The 25281-nt window shown below is 40.4% G+C and overlaps 1 protein-coding gene and 1 long non-coding RNA gene across 2 annotated transcripts in view; both read left to right on the top strand.

The window, feature by feature from the left end:
• LOC140693568 (trafficking protein particle complex subunit 9-like) overlaps positions 1-25281 on the top strand; it is a 96239-nt gene that overhangs the window by 30005 nt on the left and 40953 nt on the right. The window lies entirely within an intron of this gene.
• Positions 523-3490, top strand: LOC140693583 (uncharacterized). Its single transcript, XR_012069347.1, has 4 exons — positions 523-710; positions 811-1010; positions 1314-1440; positions 3220-3490. It is a non-coding gene; the product is annotated as an uncharacterized lncRNA (long non-coding RNA).

The following is a 25281-nucleotide window of genomic DNA, read 5'->3' as shown; positions in this document are numbered from 1 at the left end:
AAGATCAGAGCCCGGAGAATAGACCCTCCTGGATATTTCAGGCTAAAGGCAACTTTCTTTTACAAAAGGTGCAGAGATAGCAAGTCTGAGCCTAGAAAACAAGGTACAGGATTAAAGCCAAATGAACACATCTAACATGGAGTGAAATTTGTTCTTTCTATTACAATTTCTTTTTCTCCCTCATAAATAATTTTAGTAAGAAACATGAGCAATTTTTTTATTTTTGCTTCTTAATAAAGGACTACAACTACAATTTAGTGAGCAGGGATGCTGTGCGTGCCTTGGTGTCACAGCAAACTCTTGTTGGTGGTGCAACATGCCTGATGCCCCATGAGTGTTGGTGAGGGTCCCCCTAACCAGGGGCTCTATTCAGGAACCACCATATGCGCGTTGACCTCTGGCACCTCTTTTTCAGCTGCAGGAAATTTTTTCAGATTCTATGATAGAAAAATCACTCCAGCTAGGGATAATCAGGGAATAAAGGAAGAGGAAAAGGGCTTGAAGTAGAGTAGAAGAGAAAGACAGAAGCTCAGGGAGCCTGGGGGCTTGGCAGCACTGCCTCGGGAGAGAGAGGAGCAGAGGTGTGGATGGGACCGGCTACGGAACCAGCTCCTGCAGCTTTCCCTGCACCCAAGCCACACAGCTTTTAATAGGGCCCAGGACTCTCTCCTGGCTGGATGTCACCCTGGGCAGAACCTTGAGAATCGAAGGTAAGGGGTGGGCAGCACTCACCTAGGGGGTCACTGAGGACTTTGGTCAAGTCCACATTGACTTTTCCAGTCAAGTGCCTTCACCTGTTCTTTATCTCAGGATCTGAGAAGCAGGAGCAAGGAACTCAGGGAGAGATCCAGGAAGATATCTGACTGTGTTAAGAGACGACAGCCACAGTGACACTGGGAGCGAAGACACTTGCAGCAAAGTAAAATAACTTCACAACTATTGCATCAGAGCTGCATGTGTGAGAGAGCCTAAGCCTGTCTCAGAGTGCAGGGGACAAGCGGAATGGAATGGTAAAATTAACACTGACAATTGAAATTTTGTTAAATAGCCTGCTACTTTTAATTTTATCACTTCAATGTATGCAGGTGTATTTCTATGAGCATTTATAGGTTCACACAACCCCACCAGCCCCTCTTGCCCCCATGGGGGATGGGATTTCTCAAGCACAGTGCCCCTCCTGCTTGCTTGGGCCACGCTGCGGGTCCTCACCTGGGGCCAGACTGCTACAGTACACTGAGTCCCCGAGGCACGGCCTGGGATACATGACAGGAACAACTGTGCTCTTGGCTGAGGGCCTCCATTTCCCCCTGCAGTGTAAGAATGCCGGTGACTCAGTTAGAAGCATGCATCCAAGCCGTCCTTCCGTGTCATCACCATCTAGAAGCGGTGCCTGAATCTTCTGAATTTCTGCAGAATGTGGTTTACAATCACCTTGAACAAGTGAGTGTGTGTCCTCTTTCAAGTGGAGGAGTTACTGCCGTTTTCCTGGAACTTACTCATCACTAGTCCATCTGATTTTTCTGTGCTAGGATTCAGTATGGCCTGCTAATAACTCTGCAGTCAGATCTAGAAACCCTGATGAAGAGGATTATTTATTTTCTTTCTTTATATGATAGTATTTTACTTTCAAATTTCTGAGTTTTCAGTTCTTGGAGGAATTTTTTCGGGGGTTGGAGAAACAACTTTGCTCTTACCATCTTTGTGACCTGTTGCTATATGCGTCTCACCTGTCTTCTGTCACTTGTGAGGCGGTTCTATTTTTGACCCTGTCCGGGTTGTTCATATTTTAAAACATAAAATCTGTAAAAGTACAGTCCCTTTTACTCCGAAGACATTCCACAAATACTCCTTTAATCTGGGTATGGTTTTAAGAAGACACAATATTTAGAATATATACTTGCAGGTTGCCAGTGCAAAATCCCCAAATTAATAGTCAAGCTCAACATCTAAAATCTTTCTAATCTACCATGGATTTGTATGGATAAGTGAAGTAGTTTGCTAAGAACTCAATCCTCCCAAGCTGATGCTCTGCCAGATGGTGGAGCCGAGGGACGAGGGTGTGTCCTGCCCTTCCTGAGCTGACAGTTTCATGGCAAAGACCTTCACCAGGTGAAGAAATTGAAGTTTCTTCTAAGAACAGTGGGTCTGAAATGAGTCCAAAAGCGTGGGAGAGACACAATCACATTTGTCTCAAGTAGGGGAGAGTGGCTGTGGGGCCACTTGGGAGACTCATGAGTCCAGGTGGGCAGTGTTGTTGGCTTCCACTTGAGCGGTGGGACGGTCAGTGGGTAAAAGCGAACAGATTGAAGGCATGTTTAGATGGTAAAGAGGAAAGGATCAATGATTTCTGTGAAGGTAGCATGGAGTAAGGCCCAGGTTTCTGGGTGGATTAATGAGTTAAATAATGGTCCTGCTGTGTTCTGAGGAGGGAAAGCAGCAGAGGGAGTTCTGGGGGAAAACTGATGAGTTCAGCTGTGGGTAAAGTGAAAGGCTGTTAGATGTGTGGTCTGGGAGCTCTGGTGAGAGCCAGTAGTGAGTAGGGGGCGGGGAGAGAGACTTTCAAATCATTTTGTCTTGTGAAAATACATACAAGAATGAGTAATGACACAACCCCTGTATATTCTGGATTTAAAACCCAGTAACATTTTGCTATATTGACTGCAGGGGTTCTTAATTTTTTAATAGAAATAAAATAAATAGAAACAAAATAGTGGAGTTAATGAATATCTTAGAGTTGATGTGTGTCCTTGTATGTATTTTCATACCTCATCTGTTTATAACCATAATCTACAAAAAGTTAACTTGCTTAGCATTAGAGTTAAACAGAGGGACGTGACACACTCTGTTGGTGGTTCAAGGTGATTTCTTGGGCAAATTATGTAGCCTCTCTGTGCCTTAGTTGCATCTTCTGTGACTGCCCCCGTGCCCTCATCACAGCTGATTTCCTAGACTAGAAGTTGGGAGGGAGGCTGCTGAAGGGAGTAAGAGGTGGCAACTGCTAGGGTCACTGAAGAGAGAGACAAAAACAGATTAAAGCCGAGAAACTGAGTGCTAATACCCTCAAAGGAGAAAGAATCCCTTAGTTTTTTGAGCCACTTAGCCTAAGAGAAAGAAAATCATGTGGATCCAAAGCTCCTGAGCATATGAGTATTGTGGGTGGGAGGGTTTCATCAGAAAAGGGTTGAGAAAAGGCCTTTTGGTTTCCCTTTACGTTTCCAGTAAGGATGAGGTGCAGAAGAAAAACCACCCGTTTCACAGTTGAAGGTGCTGTTTTGTGCGAAACTGACCGAAGGTTGGAAACCATTCATCAGTGGTGCTGGCAAAAGAAGAGACTTCTGGATTGGGTGGGGCACTTGCTGTGACTTCCAGGTGACCTGCTGGCTGGGGGCTGTGAGGCGGGCAGTAGGTTTGCAGTGTGACCTGGGTATAATCCCTGGCATTGAGGCTGCTGATCTGACTAGCAGAGCTGGGCAGACACCGTCCTAACGGGGCTGCTCGGGATGAGGCCTGGGACACCTGCCATGCTGAGGGCGAGAGGAGAGCTCCCCTGAGGTTGTGTCCCTGTGAAGATTAGAAACGTCCTCCTGCAGGGGAGGAAGAGCCTCTGAGCAGCGGGCCAGATGCACAGGCAAGACCAGCCTGAGCACGGAGATTTCAGGAAGCCGGAATTCATACAGGCCCGAACAGCCTTGTTCCTGAGAAACTGGAGGGAAAAGATGCTGCAAATGCAGGCTAAGTTCAGACACTATTGTGTGTCATGAGTGATAGGAAAAGACTGTTCAGGCAGCCACGAGAGAACCCTGTGGTTGTCCCAGTTGGGCGTCACACAGGAGGGAGGAGCAGAGTTATATACTTTGCCACTTATTAGCTGTGTGACTTTGAGCAATATCACCCCACTTCTCTCTATATATATCTACATCTGTAAAGAGACACAGTGACAAGCTCGTGTCATCAGAATGCTTTGTTTAGCTCTGATCCCCTTTGTCCAGTCCTGTCAGTGCTGCCCTGCAAGGTTCTGCAGCGGCTGCTCTTGCCCTGTGATGGGAGGGCATAAAAGGGCATTGTAGCACCCGAGGGCAGAAAGGGGTTGCTTTAAAAGCAGACATGTAGCCTCCTGCAGCTGCAGACCTGCAGGCAGTTTGGTTCATGGTCGTGGAGAGGACTTTGGAGGCCTTAGCGTCGTCTTGAGACTTGTTTTCCCTTGGGGACCTGATTTGCCTTTGCAGATTAATGTTGAAGATTTGGGCTTCTGGCAAAGCTGTTTTCAGAGATGGGTATATACGTAAAATATATAAAATAAAATGATTTATTTAACGTGTGCGACTTTGCAGCTGTTGGGAAGAGCTGTGTTGGCCTGGTCTCCACGGAGGACACCAAGGGTCAGCAGAGCGTGCGGGAGGGAAGGCAGCCTGCAGTGCTTCTGCGGGGGGTTCTCCCCAGCATGGTGCTCTGCTGAGTTGACTCTTCTCTGAGTTTGGTTGCCAGAGGAGCAGACAGCAAAGTAATGAGTTCTGGAGGGATTGTATAATGACAGGAAGAAATAGGAACCTGGAGATTTTCTGGACTAAAACACGCTTTTGGTTCCTGATTCAGTGTGTTCCATTACAGAATTGATGAGTTGTGTCTATTCTGGGACTTCATTGAAATAAACGTTCACCCTAAATGTTAAGGGATTTGGTTTATTTGGCTGGAGGACTCGAGCCGGGATGACAGCCTCTCAGATCACTCTGAGGGACTGCTCCCAAGAGGTAGGGGAGGAGCTAGGATAAATAGAATCTTTACAACAAAGATCAGGTAATTGGAACAATAAAATATTGCTTGTTATCTAAAGAAAACCAGATATCTCAAGTTCAAGTATTTACTGCTTTTCTATGTATGGTGGGAAGCAAACATTTGGGTCATTGAATTCATTCCTTTGGCAAGCCCCTGGCTATCTAGGGCCAGTATCCTGTCCTTTCTTACTCTGAGTCTGCTCAGAGGGCACCACTGTGAGTGGCTGAGAGGCCGGGCTGTTGGCATGTACTCGCTGGGGTTTGGCAGCAGCCGCTGATGACTCGGATTCAGCATTCTTTGTTTACTGTCATGGTTGCAGTATTTTCATGCACATTGTAGTATTTTCATTCACAGTGTTCCCCCTTGGTCCTAAATTCGACCAATATTTTGAGAGAAATTTCATGACCAATTTTGTCCCACATTGCTAGGATGGCTCATTCCTAGTTCAGGTGAAGAATCTTCTGAGTTGCCATTCAAGGTGTTAGTTTTTTTTATCAGGCCCTGTTGATACTAAAAGTTCTCTGGATCACCTGTCTTACTACTCTATTATGATCCAGGAAGTGTTTAACCTTCTTTGCTCATTCCCATACCTAGAATCACACTATTATATTTATTTTATTCAGGGTTATAAATTTTATCTGTTTCTTCAAGATGTTTAGCCATCATCAATCTTGTGGGCCTAGTTACACATTGGGAAATGTAATAGACAACAATTTTATAAAATAGACAGGATATAAGTAATACAGCTAGTAACATTAATAAAGTCACGAGTAAGAATTTAATAGTCGAGAAGTTGTATTTTTGGGTTAAAATTTTGCTTGTGTTTCTGAGTTTGATCCTATGAGAAAGTTCATATTTATGGTCAGGGTCAGAGCAGGTATTAATTGGCCAGTTGAAATCTCCCACCTTGTAAGATCAACAGTGGCCTAAACAGAACTATAATTTCTTTTTAGAATAATGTTTCTGAGGGCTACCTAGTTAGAGCCTTGGAGTAGGGAAACCCACCAAGGTAACACAGAAGTACTAGACATAGGTAATTTATCATAAACTTAACAATTGGAGTAGTTCATAATCAAAGGTTGGAGAAATTATCAAAGTAATTGGTATACAGTCCTGGTCCGGTGTCTTGGGTCAGCAGTGTAGCTCAGATGTCGTCTTCTTCTCATCCTGGTATGGAAGCTTTTTCTCCATTTGGGCATTGTTTTAAGGTGAGCAGCGCTCTATAAGCCAGTGCACTGCAGGGGCTGTTTCAGATAGGAAATGAATCCGAGACTCCGTTTCCTTCAGCTTTGGTGTGTATGGTCTAGTTAAGAGTATCTGAAAAAGGGTCTTTCCATTCAGGTTGGAGACAGTTCTTTAAGTCATGCCTGTTGCAGTATGTATAATCCCCTGGCTGCAGGTCATGGGGCATTGGAATTTTACCCAAGGATAGATTACTGAGCTTCAGAATCAAACCTAGAGTATTCTTTTCATAATTCAATTAAACTGTACAGCAGTGTGACATAACAGCAAGGAATGATCTGGGAAGTGTCTTAGTAAATATGGACCTCAATTAACAAAACTAGAATTTAATATCGACTAAAATATAATTTTTTTCTCTCTAAAGTTACCCTCAGTTTTCTCAAATATAGCCAAATCAAGATTAATTTCTTTACAAATTAAATCTGATTATTTGATCATATAGGCTTTTTAAATTGACTGTGTTGGAAGTTTTAATACGGAGTCTCAGGGTAGAATGTTAATAAGGTTTTCTAAGGCCAAGAAAGCCACGTCAAGGCTTTTCATGGATTTTTGCCTTACAGATTTAGGTAAATTCTTTTCTCTTTAAAATCCTTAAAATACCTTTATACTCCTATATCTCTTAGGAGATGATCTCCCTAATTTGTCTGATAGAGCCACTGGGGACCTAAGTATTTTTAGTCTTTTGAGGGATCAGATAGAGTGAAAAGATAACTGTTCCAAGTCTGTATACATAGTTATAATTTATCAAATTGCTGTGAACCATAACTAGCTTAAGGAGAAGAGATTCTTTATGTCTGGGAAACAGGTTAAAAGGCAGTAGTATTTCAAACAATATCAAAAATTATAACCATATTCAGCTGGTTAATCAGTCCCATGTAACTAATTCTTTTAATGAGAGTTTTCATTAGAACTTTAAAATGTCTTACCCAGTTTAGTTCAGTGCTGTAGTTTGAAATTTATTAGAAACCAGTAAATCTCCTTGAAGAGAAAGCATTTTGCAAAACCATCAGAAGAAAACAATTAACTGTCTATAAATGACAAAAGATTTAAAAGCATGGTTAAACACCGTTACACTATAATCAATAAAGAAACCTGTTCACTATACCCATAATTATCACTGGTAACATTTCAGATAAACCAGAATTTTAGGGAGTCCATATAATTTCTACAATACCTATATTAATAATATTTCTCATTCAATATAACCTTAGAAGTTTTATGATTCATTTGACAATTCCATGTTATTTAAAATGCCAAATGAAACTTTATAGTTAAAAATCTCTCTTTGGGATGTTTCAGGGGCCTTCTGTAGCATCCCAAACTTAACTGGAGATTAAAAGAATTTTAATTAATTAAATTAATTTTTATTTAATTAATTAGAATTTTATATTTGGGGAGCTTTTTGAAAGATTTCAGAACACTTGATCAGATAAACATATAGATCACTGTAATGTAGTACTAATTCATTAACAAGAAAATATGTCAAATGTAAAGGCAGAACAGATCAGCTAAGTGGTATAAGAAGTTTTACAATCTGTTACTGAAGGTGGATTAATATTTTAAGAAAATTTTTTCCTCTTAACAGAGAGAAAACCAAATCTAATCTTGTTCCAGCTAACTTCTAAGATTCATTTACGTTGCCCAATTTGATTCTAAACTTAGCCAATTCTGACCACGTACAAAACTTTCCTCAGGGTTCCTTTTCCACAAGCCTTCCACAGCTTTCTATACTTATATTAGTGTGTCCCTTATTTTGTCTTCCATTCAGAGGTAACCAGCTTCAGGAGAAAGTCACTATTTTTCATTAACAAAGTATTATTCCATTCTTACATCTTCCTTTACGCATTTATATTACTTTCCTAGGATACTGAGATCATTCCCTTACTAATAGAGACTATTTCTGTGTGACACCAACCATTTATTAATATTTCTAAACACCTTTAGTTTCACTGTAAGAGGAAGTTAAATGTTAAGTAATTCATATTTCAATCTTATTTTATCTGAAAATGGCATAGATATTTAATAAAATCTTGTCATTTAACTTAATTTAGCACAACTCTAGAATTTAAAGATATCAAACATTTAGAGATTATTTTAAGCATACATTTTAAAAATATATTTTAAATATTTACCCAAAGCTCTCATCTCATTTGCATTTAATTTACTTAAAATTTTACCACAGCACATTACTGTTATTTATTTTTGACAAATCTGCAACAGATATAACAGGATCTTATTTGACTTTCATTAAACCTAGATACAGTAAAGGTATTATAGTTAAGATGGATGATTTTAAAGATGTCTATATTTATTAGAACATACTTAAACTAAACAATATCAAATATTACCTTAATATTGAATATTTTCCAATTCACATGACACTGAAAGTCAATTTGTTAAGTTTTTATTTTAAAAATACTTAATTTTTAAGCTCTTATATTTTTACATCAATTAAGCAGAGCTCTTTGACTTCGAAATTTTTTTTTTTTAGCAGTAGAAATATCTCACTTCTATAATCTGTATGCAGGCTTATAAACAGACAAAAGCTAGAGATCTCATAGCTTCACTTTAAAACTTACTTATATTTATAATAATAGTTGGAGTAAGCTGAATTTGCTTGCTCAAATCACTAAGGCTTACTATTTATGAAACAGATAATTAAGATTTCCTCACAAAGTCTGAAGGACCCGTCAGAGTTCTGAGTTCTAAAATGCCAAAAATTTCATGGCCTCAAGTTTTATTTCGTTGAGCTAATTAGGCTCTGTCCTAGGTCACTGTTTGTTGTATTTATATTTCTGATCTGCAAGACAAAGACACTCTCTTCCAGGTCCCCAGATAAATGCTCTGTCACCCAGACCCAATTTTATCTCCTTAATTGGCATTTTTGTATCAGTGAGAAGAGCTGTAAACAAAGAATTCCATGTTTTAAAACTAAGGTTTTCTTTATTTTGTCTTCCAAAGCTTGCATAAGACATTTATTAAGGTCTCTTTTCCTTGAGTTATAAGTTAAACCCAGGGTAAACCTATATTTTTTTTTTTAGCTACTCAAATTACTTTTTAGATTTACGTTATATTGGACGTCTCAAGTAACTATATTGGTTTCCTTTAATTTGTTCAATTAATATTTTCAGAGGGATAGACATGTGCCCAGCCTTATAATACCAAGAAGGGGAAGCGTTTTTCCACTGAAACATATCTATCCCACAACATAAGCAAAAGGTTTATATAAAGACCATCTAAATATACCAATTTCACAAACTTTTATCTCAATTTTATTAAATCTTATACCTTTAATTTTTATATTTATTAAGTTTAATCAATAATTCTTATTTCTAGAAGGAGTGACAGAAACCTTTTTTTTGTGGGTGTACATTGTATATAATTTTATAGAAGTCTCTAGGATGCCCAAGTTTCAGCCAAAGAGCTTAGGCCCTTCTCGATTTTTAATTTCATTAATTGGTCTGTTGTCCCAATCCTTGATCAAGTATTTCAGTCTACATATAAATATATTTTAAACTGTGGTAAATAAAACGGACTTGTTTGAACTTTAATGTTGGGGGGGAGTAGGTGAACTCTTTGGCCCTTTTTTTTTAACTTTACGTAGTGTAGTATCAAAACCCTGTATGTAAATCCAAAAATGTCCATTTTATTTATCTCATTCAAAATAACCATATAAAAATATTTATCCTTTTGGGATAAGCCACTTATCTGTTTTTTTGACATTTTTACAATCCTTTTTCCAGTTATTCAACCTAATTAACATTAATTATACTAAGTTTTTATTAGCATCTCTAGAAACATTTATCAGAAAGGAAAAACAAAAATGTAGCTTTTCAAACCAGTTATATTTTTATATCTGAGTTCTTAGGTTAACCATTAGATATATTTTTCTGCATTTAAACTTTATTTTAATAGGTACCAATAAAACAGCCGTTTATAATGAGATCTCTTTAAACTTTCACCAATTAAAAAGTTTTTCCAAATTAAAAAATCCATCATATGGCCATCAATTTATATATATATATAAATAAATAAATATATATATATATATATATAGTGATTTTAAACCAATAAGATGAAGAGGCCCTTCCACATGAGAGTCGGGGTGTTGCCTAAATAAAATTCAAAGGTTTACTCTCCAAAAGCTTAAAGCCTTCGTGGTCCAGGCTGATGCAACAAAGTTTAAGATGGCAAAATATCTGAAAATTGGTACAATCAAAGAATTGCTTAGAATCCCAATTTATTTGCGTGGCCACCGTATGTACACAATACTTGAACTTTTGTATGGCAGAGTCCAAGGTTTCCTTTAAAAACTAAACTAAACATATATATACTTATATGCACACACTTAAAACATCCAGAGAAAGATAAAACGTTTACATTTCAAGGACACAGGAAGAGAAATCCAAGTTCCCACTAAAGGGGATTTTGTTTTTATAAGTTCAGAATGCCAAAAAATGTTTTTATCAGGCCTGGTTATTTCCAGAGTGAGTTTTTTTTTTTCTTATTCCCTATTAATGTTGTAAGTTTTGTATGTACATAAATCTGGCTGGGGTTTTACTTGGAGACTGGCAATCTGTCATTTCTTTTTCTTTTCTTTTCTGTTCTTTATTTTTTTTTTGAAAGTTCTATTCCCCATTGTAAGGTCGGGTTCTCAGAATAAATTTGCTAGTAAGATTTCCCACAGGGACAACTCTGTGGCATGAAGTCTTTGTGTCTACCACTCCTGGAAGATTCCCTGTCACCCGAGAATGCTGTTACCAGTCAGGAGGATGGTCCAAAATTTGGAGTTGAAAGTTTCCTCATAAGAGTTTTACTTTTATCCTGAAAAATTCAATGGAGGTAACCAAATTGAGGAAAACATTAGACCAGCCTCTTACCTAACCACTCAGTCCTGAACCCAGTGTCTTTCAACTTGGACCCACTCGGGATGTCTCCACTGGGTGGGTAATTCACCTCAGGTTCTTTCAACTGGAGGGCCACGTACCTGGATACACCGCCAGATAAAACTTAGGATCATCAACCAATATGTGAGATCTGAGAACCAGGAGAGACTCAGCCAAATTCATCTGGACCCCCCGAGGAGGCGGATGAGCACAAAGGGCCACTGCTGGTACCAAGGCTCTGGTTACTTGGAGAGTTCAGGTGGAGAGAAATCTGCTGTGGTGCTTCATGGTGTCCAAAACTGTTGACTGAAATAAACGTGCAGCCTAAAAGTTAAGAGTTATGTTTCATTTGGCGGGAGGACTCGAGCCAGGATGACCGTCTCTCAGAACTCTCTGAGGGACTGCTCCCAAGAGGTTGAGGAAGAGCTAGGATATATAGGAGCTTTACAACAAAGACCAGGTTGTTGGAACAATAAAAGATTACTTGTTATCTAAAGAAAGCCAGGTATCTCAAGTTCAAGAATTTAGTGATTTTGTATGAATGGGAGGAAGCAAATATTAGGACTCACTGAATTCATTTTTTAGACAAGCACCTAGCTATCTCGGGCCAGTAGCCCGTCCTTTCTTATTCTGAGTCTGCTCAGAGGGCACCATTGTGAGTTGCTGCAGTGGCTGGGCTGCAGGCCTGTCCTCGCCGGGGAGTGGCGGAAGCCTTTAATGACTTGGTATCAGTATTCTTTGTTTACTGACATGGTTGCAGTATTCTCATTCACATTGTAGTATTTTCGTTCACAGACCGAATATGGATAATCTGCAAACTTGGAAAGCAACCGAGATGGAATTACTGCAGATACCTTCTGCTTTAATAAGCCGTGTGCAAACATAAACACGGAGGAAGCATACACTTGGATTTGGAGGTGTAGGAAAGGGATCCTGCACATTGCAGGAGAACGCAATGCAGAATTCCTTAAGTCCAACTTTCTTTACTGTAGTGGTTTCTGAGAACAGTTTATGATAATTAAACAACATTGACAAACGGTGGCACACATTGCTTTTAAGAGATGGCCGGCTGCAAACTTTTATATTGGACAGGTGGAATTCATAGGCAAGTGGTCAGGTGGATGGGAGAGAGATGGAGCCAAGGCCTGGGCCCAGATTCCGGTTTAAATTGCCATTTCTTCACCATAGGGCCTTGGAATAGAATGCATACTCTCAACCTGTTGGTGAATCTGTGAAATGGGCATGATAATATTCATTTCTTCCTGGGATTGTTGTAAGATCTAAAGAGTATTATAGCACACATGAAGCATTTAACACCCTGGCACTTAGCAGTGTTCACTGTGTGGGGCCGCCCCGCTTAGCGTGCGTCAGAGCCGTAAAGGCAGCATTTGTCTGTTGAGGATGCACTTGTAGCCCCTTGGCTAGGTTGTGAATTTGTTGATTTCCTTTAATACTTGTAACTCTGTGTGACATGGGCAGTTATTTTCATGGACAGATGAGGAATCTCAGGGTAAAGAAGACTGTGTAATTTGCCCAAGGTCAGACCATAATTTTGGGTGCAGGGGCCTCAGTTCAGCATGGGCCCCTGGGCCTTCTGCTCTCTCCGTTCAGCACCAGAGCCAGATATGGAGTTGGCTGTTTCCCTGCCCAGAATATCCGGCAGGACCCAAGACACACCTGGCCCTGTGCTGCTTGAGCAAAAACTCCGGAGGAGAGGGAGTTACAAAAGGGATAAACATAAAAACAGACGACAGCAAACTGTGATCAGCTCTGAGAAGGAAAGGAACACGTCTCGCCGTGCAGAGCTGGGAGCTTTCCCGTCTGGGCTGCTCTGGGGGTGTTCATCTCAGCTAAACAAGTTCTGCTGTTGCAGCAAGGCAGGAAGGCAGGGCGCATGTGGGCAGGTAGACAGGGCCTCATTGATCGTACTCATTCCCCATTAAGCGGCAGCTTTCACGGGCACTTACCTAGTAAACATTGGCCATAATCTTCACGCAATTTGCTTGGTAGTTTTATTGACCCCAGCTTTGAGATGAGGTCATTGAAGCTGGGGAGTTTGTTGCATGCCCGTGATTACCTTGCAAATACCCCCACTGGTCTTTCAACCTAGACTGGTGTGGCTGTCATGCCCCATCCCTGTGAATGGCATCGTGTAGCTTCTCCCAAGTGGCCCAAATGACTGACATTGATATGCTTAATTCGTAGGAAATGGTATGTGGCAATAAGAGAAAAAGGTAGTAAGAAATTGTTTGGAAAACAAGAAAAAAACCTATTCTTCCCCAGCTGGGGGAGCGTAACCTGTATCACCCACCCTAATCACTGCCTGTCACCTCCTCCCTGAGGATTCTGTGTTCAGAAGCCACTCTGAGCCTTGGGAGAACATTTTTCCTCATGACACTTTTGACTAGGACCCGCGACATCTCTGTCCCTGGTTAACACTCTCTTCAAAGCCGTTTAAATTTTTTGCAGGTTCCTCCACTCTGATGTAAGAATACCCTGTATAACTTCTTGATGCAGCTCCTTAATGAAGATCTTGTGATGGAAACCTAGCCAAAACTGGGATGCATGCACATAGTGAATGCAACTTCAGCACATTGTGAGTTCATAATCAGAGGGGTGGGTGACTCAGGAAAGGCTTTTTTAAGGTAACAAGGGGAAAGTGAAAGGACGCTTGCTGTGTGAGAAAGAAACATCTCGGTCACAGCCAGCAAGACACCTGTGTTCATGATGGGGTGTGGCGAGTGCAGAGTTCTCACAAAGAAAGAAGTGATGTGATGGGAGGGAGGACAGTTGGGTAATTTATTGGGGAGGAAAAAAGTGGGCTGAACATTTCCTGGTTGAACAAGAGGATTGTGACATGACGTGCTTGTATTTTGGAGAGAAGGGTTTTGTGGGGACAGGCCTAGGAGTACGCTGTATGGCTGGGGAGTCAGCACAACAGAGAAACACAGAGAACCGGGCAGACCCCAAGGCCCAAGCTGGGGGAGAGGCTGCCCGCAAATTGGAACCCTGGAAGCTGGTTCTGTCCCTTAGCTGTGGCCTCAGACCTCACTTCACAGCCCAGTCCTGTTGATACAAGAATAAAAAACGTTGGGCATGAGAAGGGCTGTGTCCCAGGCTTTCGTTGAGCCCCTGGGATGTGCCCCACCAGATTTTGTTCTTTGACTTCATGCAGTAAAGAATTCAAGAGCAAGCCAGTGTTGAGTAAAGGTATATATATTCAGACAGATACATTGAAATGCAAGAGAAACGTCACGAGGTGTGGGGGTTTCATGCACAGATTAGAAGTAGGTACACACCCCACAGACAGAAGGTCTGTCTTCTCCAAAGAGGGACAGAGAGTGGTGACCGCGAGGTGGCGCTGTGTTGCTTGTTTTCTTGGGCTTGGTGGTTTCATATGCTAATAAGTAGAAGGACCAGCCTTAGGGCAAGGGGCTAGGATTCCCAGGGAGTTGGCCATTTCCCACCCTTTGACCTTTTGTGGCTATCATTGGGACTGCCATGGTGCCTGGGGCATGTTATTCACCAGGTTACTATTACAATGGATGTTTACTGAAGCTCAAGATCTGCTAGAAGTTAAATCTCTTCATCCTGAGCCTCAAGGCCTATTGGGGGTTGAATCCTTCACCATTTTGATGTCAATTGCTGCGGCCTTCCTTGAATGGCTGTGCTCTTCCCCCTTCCATCCTGTATCACTGTGATGACACAAAGACAGCAAAGGCCGGGCCCTAACCTTGCTCCTGCATTTAACGGCAGGAGGTGTGGTGTGGGCTTATGATGACTCTGAGTGGTGAGAAGGATGTTTCAGATTTTCCCACGTGAGACATGGCGACTTACCAGCAGCCTCCCCAGATTTATCTCACGGGCATTATCGCTTGTGTTGTTATGGAAACAAAAGGCCAGCCAAGAAATAAGAATCACACAGAGGGTTGGAGTACTGAGATATATTACGCTGGCGGGCTCAGAGGGGTTTTTTTCCCAAAGCTCTGAGCACCTCCAAGACGTGCACATGAGGTTTTATAGGGTTAATTACAAGTATGGGGCTAATACCCAATAAGGCTCAAACAACAAAAAGCAAGGAATCAGTACACTGAAGCTTATCAATTTGGAACAGATCACGTTACTGACAACTGTTGACCTTGGATTTTCGGGTTAGCTTATTAGCCCAGTAAACTGACACTAAACTTCAGATTTACCAGGTAGCCCAGCAAAACTTAGATCAGGAAACCGACACTTATCACACTTTGATTTGTGACTTAGCTTGTTAGGCCAGCTGTGGTTTTCCTTCAGTGTCACTTATCTTTTGAATTTTTCTTTTTTTCTTTTTTTTAATATTTAATCCAAATTTAATATCAGGGTTCTTTGGGAAAGAAATTTCTCTTTTTCTTTTCTTTGGTGATCTTTTAGGGGGGCAGTTAATTAGATGTATTTACCTGTTAGTGGAAGCCCTGGGGCTTCAACCCAGGACCCCGTGCACGCTAAGCACACGCTCTACCACCCGCCCCATCATCTTTTCTTTTTGGTTTCGCTGCCAAGAATCCTACAGCTGAATTTCTAGTCAGCCTTAACCCCTTCCCTGACTTCATGGAATCCATTTTTATGAGTTTACTTCCCCCTGGTTTCATTTAAGTATTGAATCTCCATTTTCTCTTCACTCTCCGTTTTGCCTTTTGTTGTTATGGTTGTTAAGCTGTGTTTAACAGAATTGTTTAAATTCTCTTTTAGCAAGAGGCTGAATGTAAATAAATATGTAAGCAAACAGCACAATTAAATGCTTTTATACATTCTGAGCTGTTTAGTAGTAACTTAAAAACCGAATTGAATATTAAAGTGATAGCATTTTAAAAATATTTTTTAATTTTTCATAAAAATATAGCTGATTTAAAATATGATATTAGTTTCAGGTGTACAATAGATGCTCCATTTATAGTTACTGTAAAACATTGTCTGTATTCCCTGTGTTGTAAGATACATCCCTCTAGCGTGTTTACATTACATGTTGCAGTTTGTATAAGAAAGTTGGGTAACGCAGAGTCTGGAACGTGGCTGTGTATGACTCAGGTTCACGCTCACCCTGCCTGTCAGAGCTCAGGCCTTCACTCCTTTCTGCAGGGGAGCGAGTGGAGGCAGCTCTCATCAGCGCTGTCACCACCCTCTGAGTGGCAGTGACAGCAGTGACTGTGTGTGGACGTGCAAATTGTTTTTCCAAGAGCTTTATATGCGTTTCTGCATTTAATAATTAAAGCCCTCCTGTGAGGAAGCGTTTTAAGTTTTTAATGCATAATACATTTTATTTTGATATTGATAGATTTCAAACCTCTGGAAAATTTACAGGAGTAGTACAATAAACGCTTAGATACAGTTCACTTTAAAGGGCACTATTTGGCTTTCTGTGTCTGGCTTATTTTAGCATAAAGTTTCAAGGTTCATCCATAATTGTAGCCTGAATCAGTACTTTAGTTTTTTTGCTTGATAATATCCTTTTCCTTTGTTTTCGTTTTTGGTCTATTTAAAAATATTTTCATTGAAGTCTTGTTAGTTTATAATTTTGTGTTAGTTTCTTGTGTACAGCACAACACTTCAGCTAAATGGGAACCTACCTGTATTCATTTTCATCCTCTTTTTAAACATAAGTTACTATAAGATATTAAATATATTCTCCTGTGCTATACAGTATAAACTTGCTGTTTATTCTTTACATACTCAGTATCTGCAAATCTTGAACTCCCAGTTTATTCCTTCCCACACCCTCTCCCCACTGGTAACCATAGTTTGGTTTCTATGTCTCTGTGTCTGTTTCTGTTCTGTAGATAAGTTTATTTTTTTGTTTCTTTCTATTTTTTTTTTTTTAGAGTCCACATGTGAGCAATCTCATATGGTATTTTCCTTTCTCTTTCTGGCTTACTTCACTTAGAATGACATTCTCCAGGTCCATTGATGTTGCTGCCAATGTCATTATTTTATTATTATTTTATGGCTGAATAGTAGTCTATTGGACAAATATGCTACAACCTCTTTATCCAGTCATCTCTCAGTGGACATTTCGGTTGCTTCCATGTCTTGATATTGTAAATAGTGCTGCTGTGTACATTGGGGTGTAGGTGTCTTTTTCAATTAGGGTTCCTTCTGGATATATGCCCAGGAGTGGGATTGCTGGGTCATCTGGGAGGTCAATTTTATGTCTTTAGAGGAACATCTATACACTTTTCCACAATGGCTCCACCAAACTGTATCCCCACCACAGTGTAGGTGTGTTCCCAATTCTCTGCAGACTTTCCAGTATTTATTGTCAGTGAACTTCTGAATGATGGCTATTCTGACTGGTGAGAGGTGATACTTGATTGCAGTTTTGATTTGCATTTCTCTGATAATGATAATGAATATTTTTTTATGTGGCTACTGGCCATTTGTACGTCTTCATTGGAGAAATGTTTCTTTAGGACTTCTGCCAATTTTTGAATTGAATTGTTTGTTTTTCTTTCTTATTAAGTGTAAAAGCTGTTTACATATTCTGGGAATTAAGCCCCTAGCAGTTTCATTTATTGTAAATATTTTCTCCCATTCCATAGGTTGGTTGTCTTTTTGTTTTGCTTACTGTTTCCATAGCTGTGCAAAAGCTTGTAAGTTTAATTAGATCCCTCTTGTATATTTTTGGTTGTTTTTCTATTGCTTGAGTAGACTGCTCTAGGAAAACATTGCTGAGATGTATGTCAGATGTTTTGCCTATGGTTGCTTCTAAGAGGTTTATAGTGTCTTGTCTACATGTTTAAGTCTTTAACACATTTTGTATTCATTTTTGTATATTCTGTGAGGGAGTAGTCTAACTTCAATGATTTACATGCAGCTGTTAAGTTTTCCCTACACCATTTGCTGAAGAGGCTGTCTTTACTCCATTGTATGTTCTCACCTCCTTTGTCAAAGATTCAATGACCAAAAGTTTGTGGGCCTATTCTTGGTAATTTTGTTTATCCGTTCATTGATGGATGGATATTGTTAGTAACTTTTGGCTACTCTGAATGATACTGCTATGAATATTGATGTGAAATTTTTTATGAGAATATGTTTTCATTCTGTTGGCTGTACATTTGCCCCGCCATATCTGTAGTTTCCACTACATGAATCCAGATGGTTGATTGTAAAGGGACTCGAACATCCTTGGATTATGGTATCCAGGGTGTGGGGTTCCTGAAACCAACCCCCCAAGGATATTGAGAGATGACTCTATATGTAGGAGTGGAATTGCTGAGACATATAACTCTAAGCTTTTGAGGAAATACCAGACTTCTCCAAAGAAGCTGCAACATTGTTCCTTTCCCCTGGCCGCATATGAGGTTTCTCTGCCTCCTGAACGACATTTGTTATTGTCCATGTTTTGGTTATAACCATCCTAGTGGGTGTAAAATGAGATCTCATTTTGTTTTTGACTTCCCTAGTGATGCTGAGCATCTTTTCATATGATTATTGGCCATTTGTATATCTATTTAAATTCGTGGGAAATTTAAAAATTGGGTGTATTTTTTTGTATTGTTCAGTTGTAAGCATTTGTTATATATCCTGGATACTACTCTCTTATTAGATACATGCTTTGCCAAATTTTTCTTCTATTCTGCACATTGTCCTTTAACTATATTTTTTTAAACATTAAAACAATTTCTTTACAAGGGAGGTAGTTTGATGTAAGATTTATTTTATTTTTTTGCGAAGCACGCACTCTCTGACTTGAGATACCCTTTTCCCCTGTCATTTCACTTTCTTGATGATGTCCTTTGTAAGAAAAAGGTTTTAGTTTTGATGAAGTCCAGTTTATCTGCTTTTTCCTTCTATCACTTGTGCTCTTGGTTTTGTATCTAGGAAACCAAAGCCTATCCTAGGCCCACAAAGATTTATACTGTGTCTTCTTTTAGAAAGTTTATAGGTTTAATTTTTACATTTCTGTCTGTGATCTATTTTCAATTAATTTTATTTGTTATATAAAATATGGGTGTTCAGATTCCAGATTGATTCTTTTGCCTGCAGATACCCAGCTGTCCCTGAACCATTAGTTGAATAGACTATTCTTTCAATGGAGTGTTTTTGGCCCCCTAGTGGAAAAGTGTCTGTAAATGTAAGTTTTTCCCCGTGGGTTTTTATTGTGTCTCTTAGACTTATTTATCCAAACTTATGCCAGTATCATACTGACTTAGTACTATAGCATTTTAGTACACTTTAAAGTGAGTCCTCCAACTTTACTCTTCTTTTTCAAGGTTGTTTTTGCTGTCCTGGGCCCCTTGCACGTCCATGTGAATTTTGGGATCAGTTTTTCAATTTTGCATAGAAGTCAGCTGGAATTTTGATAGGGATTCCACTGAATATATAGTTCACTTTGAGGATTCTTAACATTTTTAATAATATTGTCAATCATTCCATGAAAATGGGATGTCTTCCATATATGTAGATCTTTTAAAATTTATTTTGGTGATACTTCAAAAAGTTCAATGTACAAATCTTGTAAATTTTTGTTAAATGTATCTCTCACTTTATTTTTAATGCTGTTGTAAATGGAAAGGCTGAATTTCTTATGGGTGGGACTATGTATCAATCTTCTTATTTGTAGAATTCCTTCACAACAAATACCCTTGGTATATATTTGCTACATAAATCTATCCACAACTAATCCCCGCCCCGTGTTATAAGAAACCAAGACCCAAGGTAAGCTACTTGAAAACACCTATGTGGAAGTGAGAAATGAGACCCTTGGGTGGGTCTTTGTGCAGATGATACTGAGAGCTTATTCTGAATGGCTTCTTCTTAATTACTTTTAAACAACCCTTTCAGTGTATTTAGTCAGATACATTAAGATTATGCCCTTTTGATGTGCGGAGTAGCTAAGACTATAATTTTCAAATAAATTCTAGTGAGAGTGTTGTACTTGAAACCTAATTTGCATCAATCTTTGAAGATTTATGTTTCAGGAGCTTTGACTAAAGAACAACTGTCTTTATTCTATAATGAGAACTAAATGCTCAAGCAACATGTAAGAGTTTGAGCAAACTGCCCCCGCCCCGTAGTGCTGGGTGGCTGCAGCTGTAACTGGAGTCAGCACTTACCTCTCCCAGTATGCTTGTGCTGATCTGCTCAAAGTGGTTCGTCCAACAGTTTGTCAGTAGTCTGTTGGACAAAGTCATAAAACATTGATTGAAGGTTGCTAGAATGCAATATATTCTTATTAATATTAAGTAAGCACATATTGAATGCTTACTGTATGATGGAATTGTCCCTCAGCCTCACATGAATATTATTTCTCTTGAAACCTCACATATTTCCTTGTTATTCTCACTTTACAGATAAGGAGACTGAGAATTAGGTCTTCTCTCTTTGGGGGGAGCTCATTATTAATGATGGGCAGTTGTAAGGAAAAAGATATTGATTCATCATGAGAAAACATTTTTGTGAGAGTCAGCAATGAAGAAGATGAACACTGAAGAAGGTGATCATTGTTCAAGTGAGACAAGCCCTGGGTTGTGCGGAGTCAGCATCCCTGTCCTAGACACGGCACGTGTAGAGCTGCCTGGTGGGTGAGGCGGCGCGGTCGTGCAGGGAAAGCGGATGCTGGGGCCTTAGGCTGTGCTCAGGCCTGGTTGGGCTTTCTCCTAAGGGGAGTGAACCATCATTGACAGATTTTAAGTAGGAGAGTGGGGTGCTCTCATAGTTCATATTTGTCTTCTAGAATGTTTGGAAACATTTAGAAGGCTTGGCAGGAGATGATGTGATGAGTCAGAGTAGGGTGGCTGCGAGGTGTAGCAGTGTCCAATTTTCAAGTGGTTTTCAGGCCCAGGCTTGTGGCTTAGTAGCCGTGTCAGTTTGAATGACACACGCAAGGAAGTGAAACAATTTATCTAATCAATTGAAGCAGTGATGTACCCAATTCCCAGGACTATTGTGGAGATCCAGTGAGATACACTGTGCAGTGTGCAGCGTGGTCTCCAGCAGAGAGTCAGTGCTGAGTGAGTGCCAGTGAGTATCTGGTAGGTCAGTTGAGGGTAGTGGGACTCGGTGTCTGAGGATATCTGGTCCCTGAAGGAGGGGTCCATTCACATCTGTGAGTGATGGGCCTGAGTTGGGAGACGCAGGGAGACCTTACACTCCGACCAGGGGCCCTGGTAAGGACGGTTATGGGAGGAACACCGTGAATTCAGCTCTTTGCATGTGGAGTTGGAGCTGCCTTTGAGACAACTAACTGCAGTGTCACGAGCTTAAAGAGGAGATCTGGGCCCAGGTTGTGCATTTTCCTAAAATCTCAACTCCTAAGGACGCCGAAGTATTGATCACTGAACGTGAAGTCATACTTTAAAGGACAAACGAATAGTAGTATTATCTCTGTCATCAAAGCTCACGTCTATTTATTCATCACTCACTTTGCTAATTGGGTACTTACAGAGCTCACTTCACCGTCCTCCCGTGGGCTCAGGCTCCACAGAAAAGAGCTGGTGAGACTCCCTCTTTTCTAGAATAAGACACATTTAGCTTGTAGACTTCTGTACCTCGCCAGACTTAGGAAATTAGTTTGTTGGTTTAATTGTATTTTCTGTTGGCCATGTCCTGACAGGAGAGAAATTTTACCTCATGGTCATGTTTCAATTAGCTGTTACTGAGAATTGCTGATCTGATACATAGTGTATGTATTACATTAACTTTGTAGAGTAGTTATCATTTTTCTGTCTTTGCCCTTTAATTTTGTTTGCCCCTTCAGTGTTCTATTCTTTTTGGGGCCTTATTTTTTTTTTAATTAAAAAATGTCTGTTAGCAGTTAAGAAAAAAAAGCAAAGAAAAAATGCACATGAGAACTAAATTTAGAAAATGTCTAGTGTGTTTTCTGTCTCGGCAATGGAGTGTACTAGAAACTCCTGAAAACCTTCATTACACAAGTTCCTTAAAATGCTGATTGAGAAATAAAACCTTCCTTCCTCATCTTTCAAGCTGCACAACTCATTGTCAAGAAAGTGAGGGAAAATTCTCAGAAGCCAAGACAAACGAGAAAGCAGGGTTTCTGAGAGATACGTGAGCGTTAGAAGCCGTGGTGTGCTGGTTGGCTCCTGAACTGATTTTCAGTTGCCTTGACAGGAGGGAGGGATGTGAGCCCCAGACCTCTCACACTAGGAGTTGGATGGGTGATCATATAATGGGCCAAGCCCATCCTGAGAATCTTGCTTTACTAAAGGGTGAAATAGGAAAAAAAAATTCCTCAAGACAAGAAAGTAAGAAAAGTCAATTTTGGTGGAAGAGGGGAAAAATAACAAATCCAAAGTAAGGATATAGTTTAAAGCTGTTCTGGCATGAAAGTGACCACAAACTCCTGGCAGAAAAGCACAGCTACTCCTTGATTGATAAGTTGTATTTTGAATGAATCAGTGAACAGCTATTCCGAAAAAGGCCTCCAGAGTCTTGTGGATCAAGATACTGGACAGCAAACACCTCTCTTCCAAGGTCTCATTCAAATAACCAGAAAGGTTTTAAAGGAAACTAACAATAATCTGAGTTGTATTTATTGACATTACTATATGCTAAGAATTCAGAGGTGACTATGGAGTTGTCTCCTCTTTTATGGACCTTATTTTCTCTTTGGGGAGAAAAATGACATAGTTGGGTATCTTGGTGGAGGGAGGTGTTAGTCTGTTGCAATTAGCCAGGAGAGGAGATTAAGAAAACAGTGAAAGATCGGTGAACTTTTTAGCTGAGGACAGTCTTGTTCACTTGGCTTTTAATTGCAGGCTCAATGAGCTGTCACTGGAGGGAATAGATCTTACGGAAGATGGACATAGCTCAAGCCTCTTTGGAATGGACAAGTGAACCTGGAAAAAGACAGTCAAATCTGTGCAGACATTAAAGTTCACTTGAACGTGCTGCATCCCTGAGCCAAAGATAGGACAAATATGCAGCAATTCTTGAGGACAGAAGAGTGGTTTTTAAGGTTCTCCAAGAATGAATCCCATGGAACCGAGATGGCCAGTTCTCAAACTGAGACTTTGTTCTTTGGACGGTGTACCCAGCAAGGGTATTGGCCTTTTATATGTTTCCATTTGTCTTTAATACATGTCTGTTGATGAGGACATGGGCACAAATGTTTGACACCTTGTCGAGGCGATTTTGGATACCTGCCTAGAAGCACGGGCACAGTTGTGGCTGCTTCATACATCTTGCAGCCCATCCCTTTCCCCGGCTCCGTGATCACGGCAGAGTGGTTCCTTGTTGACCTGTCCGTTTCCTCTGTGACATCATAACCCATGAAAATACCGGAGCATATTAACTTGGATTTGTTAAAGTCAAAGAAACAGATCAAATATGGAGTCAGATTTGTTCTTTCCTATTTCAGTAGTACCATGGAGATGGCAGTTTGGGCAGCTTTTTGTAGTGTCCTGGAGGCTTTCTCTCTCAGCTTCTGGGTGCCTCTATTGAAAACCCTTCATTGCTGTCTGGCCTGCTGGTAATGCACACTGCCTGTTTTGCCCTGAAGATGTGTTCTGTTTATAAACTCATCTCTACTCCTTGGAAAACAACTCAAGAAAAACTCAGTTGGTTTTCCACCAGCCATGGGCAGGGGTGAGGTAAACCGTGTTATTATTTCATAAAATAATAGTAATAATAGTAATAGTCATAGTAGTAGTACTTGTAGTAATAGTAATAATAATAATAATAATAATAATAATAATAATAATAATAATAATATTAATAGAAGTCTTAAAACAGGACAGAGCACATTGGAGAGAGTCAAAAAATGCTTTCTGGCTTAAATCAAAAGTGATGACTAGTGATTCCATGGCTGCTGTATTTGCTAAGCTAATTACTCCTTTGCTCCATTACACATTTCTTTTATCTGAAAAAGAAATACAAGGAAATGGTTTAAAAAAAACTCAGAGAACAAAAATACACAAGTGAAAGAAGTTTTCCCTCATCCTCTGTTCTTTCAGCCCTCTCTGGAGATGCCTCTGTTTACTATCCTTTGGGTGCTTTTCCAGATATGCTTTGCACATTCCCACCTATGTATGTAAATTCCTTTAAAATTTTAGTTATTTTTAACTTAAAGGGGTTTAAATCCTCAAGTGGCATCTGGCCGGGTAATATAACAGAAGAAATCTGACTCCATATTAGATTTGTTCCTTTGAATTTAACCCTATGCTCTGTCACCTAGGCTTCATCTTGCTTGTAAAACAATGTTGCCTAGAGCCTGAAATAAACAGGAGACCCTATTCTGAAGGCTCTGACCTTTAAGGATATTTAACACTTTTTCATTCATTAAAAGATAGCAAATTGCAGAATAGAAAATAACGTTTCTTTTGTTGGAGGTTTACAGGGATCTGACCCACGCAGATAGCTGCAAGAAGAAAGGATTCTAACAAGAAGGAATTCCTACACTAAGAAGTTTGCACTAACCAAGCACATAGGAAAGGAGCCTGAATTGTGACTTGGGGAGATGGTTTTCCAGGACATTAGTTTGCCATCTAGGTCTACAGAAACTTGCTATTCCATGCCCCAACATCTGGTCTCCCAACTTATTGGCCTGTCCTGCACTGAGGAGAATTAATTTCGACTTGGTAACACTCCTATCTACCTAGAAAGCTGGGCACTGGAGCTGAGTGTTATGGAAACAGGCCAGCCAAGACAAAAGCACCAATCGGAGTGTTGGAGTACTCAGAATTATTATGCCGGTGGGCTCAGAGGGGCTTCGGCTCCGAAGTTTTGAGTACCTCCAAGACGTGCACATGAGGTTTTAAAGGCTTAGTTACAAGTAAGGGGGGATTAGCCAATAAGGCTCAAAGAACAAAAAGCAAGGAATAAGTACACTGGAGCTTATCAATTTGTAACAGATCACATTACTGACACTTGTTGAGCTTGGAATTACGAGTTAGGTTGTTAGGCCAATAAACTGACACTAAACTTCAGATTTACGAGATAGCCCAGCAGAATTTAGATCAGTAAACTGACACTTATCACACTTAGATTTGTGACTTAGCTTGTTAGCCCAGCTGGACTTTTCCTTCACATGAGGACAGCTCTCCCACACCCAGGGAACTACTGTGAGCCCTTGATGTTTCCACTAGGGTGGGGTATGGTTTACCCAGGAGGGATGGGGACTATGCACCAACACTCAGGCAGTCTGCTCTGTCTGGGGCTCTGATCTTGTACGACACCACTCCCCCCAGCCCAACACCTGGGACAGTGGAGCTAAGGCAGAGATCCTGCCTGCCTGTTTCCCAGCGTGTAAAAGGGGAATATGTGCTCTTCCCAAGGTAGTTCTGAGCGACAACACCTGCGGGTGCTTGGTTCTCAGAGCAACAGAAAACCCAGCTCCGCGTGGGGGCAACGGGTGTGATCTCCCTAGGGTTTCTGCAGAAGCATCGGACGG

The sequence above is a fragment of the Vicugna pacos genome, unplaced genomic scaffold, assembly GCF_048564905.1.
Source record: "Vicugna pacos unplaced genomic scaffold, VicPac4 scaffold_19, whole genome shotgun sequence".
Lineage (NCBI taxonomy): Eukaryota > Metazoa > Chordata > Mammalia > Artiodactyla > Camelidae > Vicugna > Vicugna pacos.
Note: the sequence above shows the minus strand (reverse complement) of the source record. Positions and strands in the feature narration are given on the sequence as shown.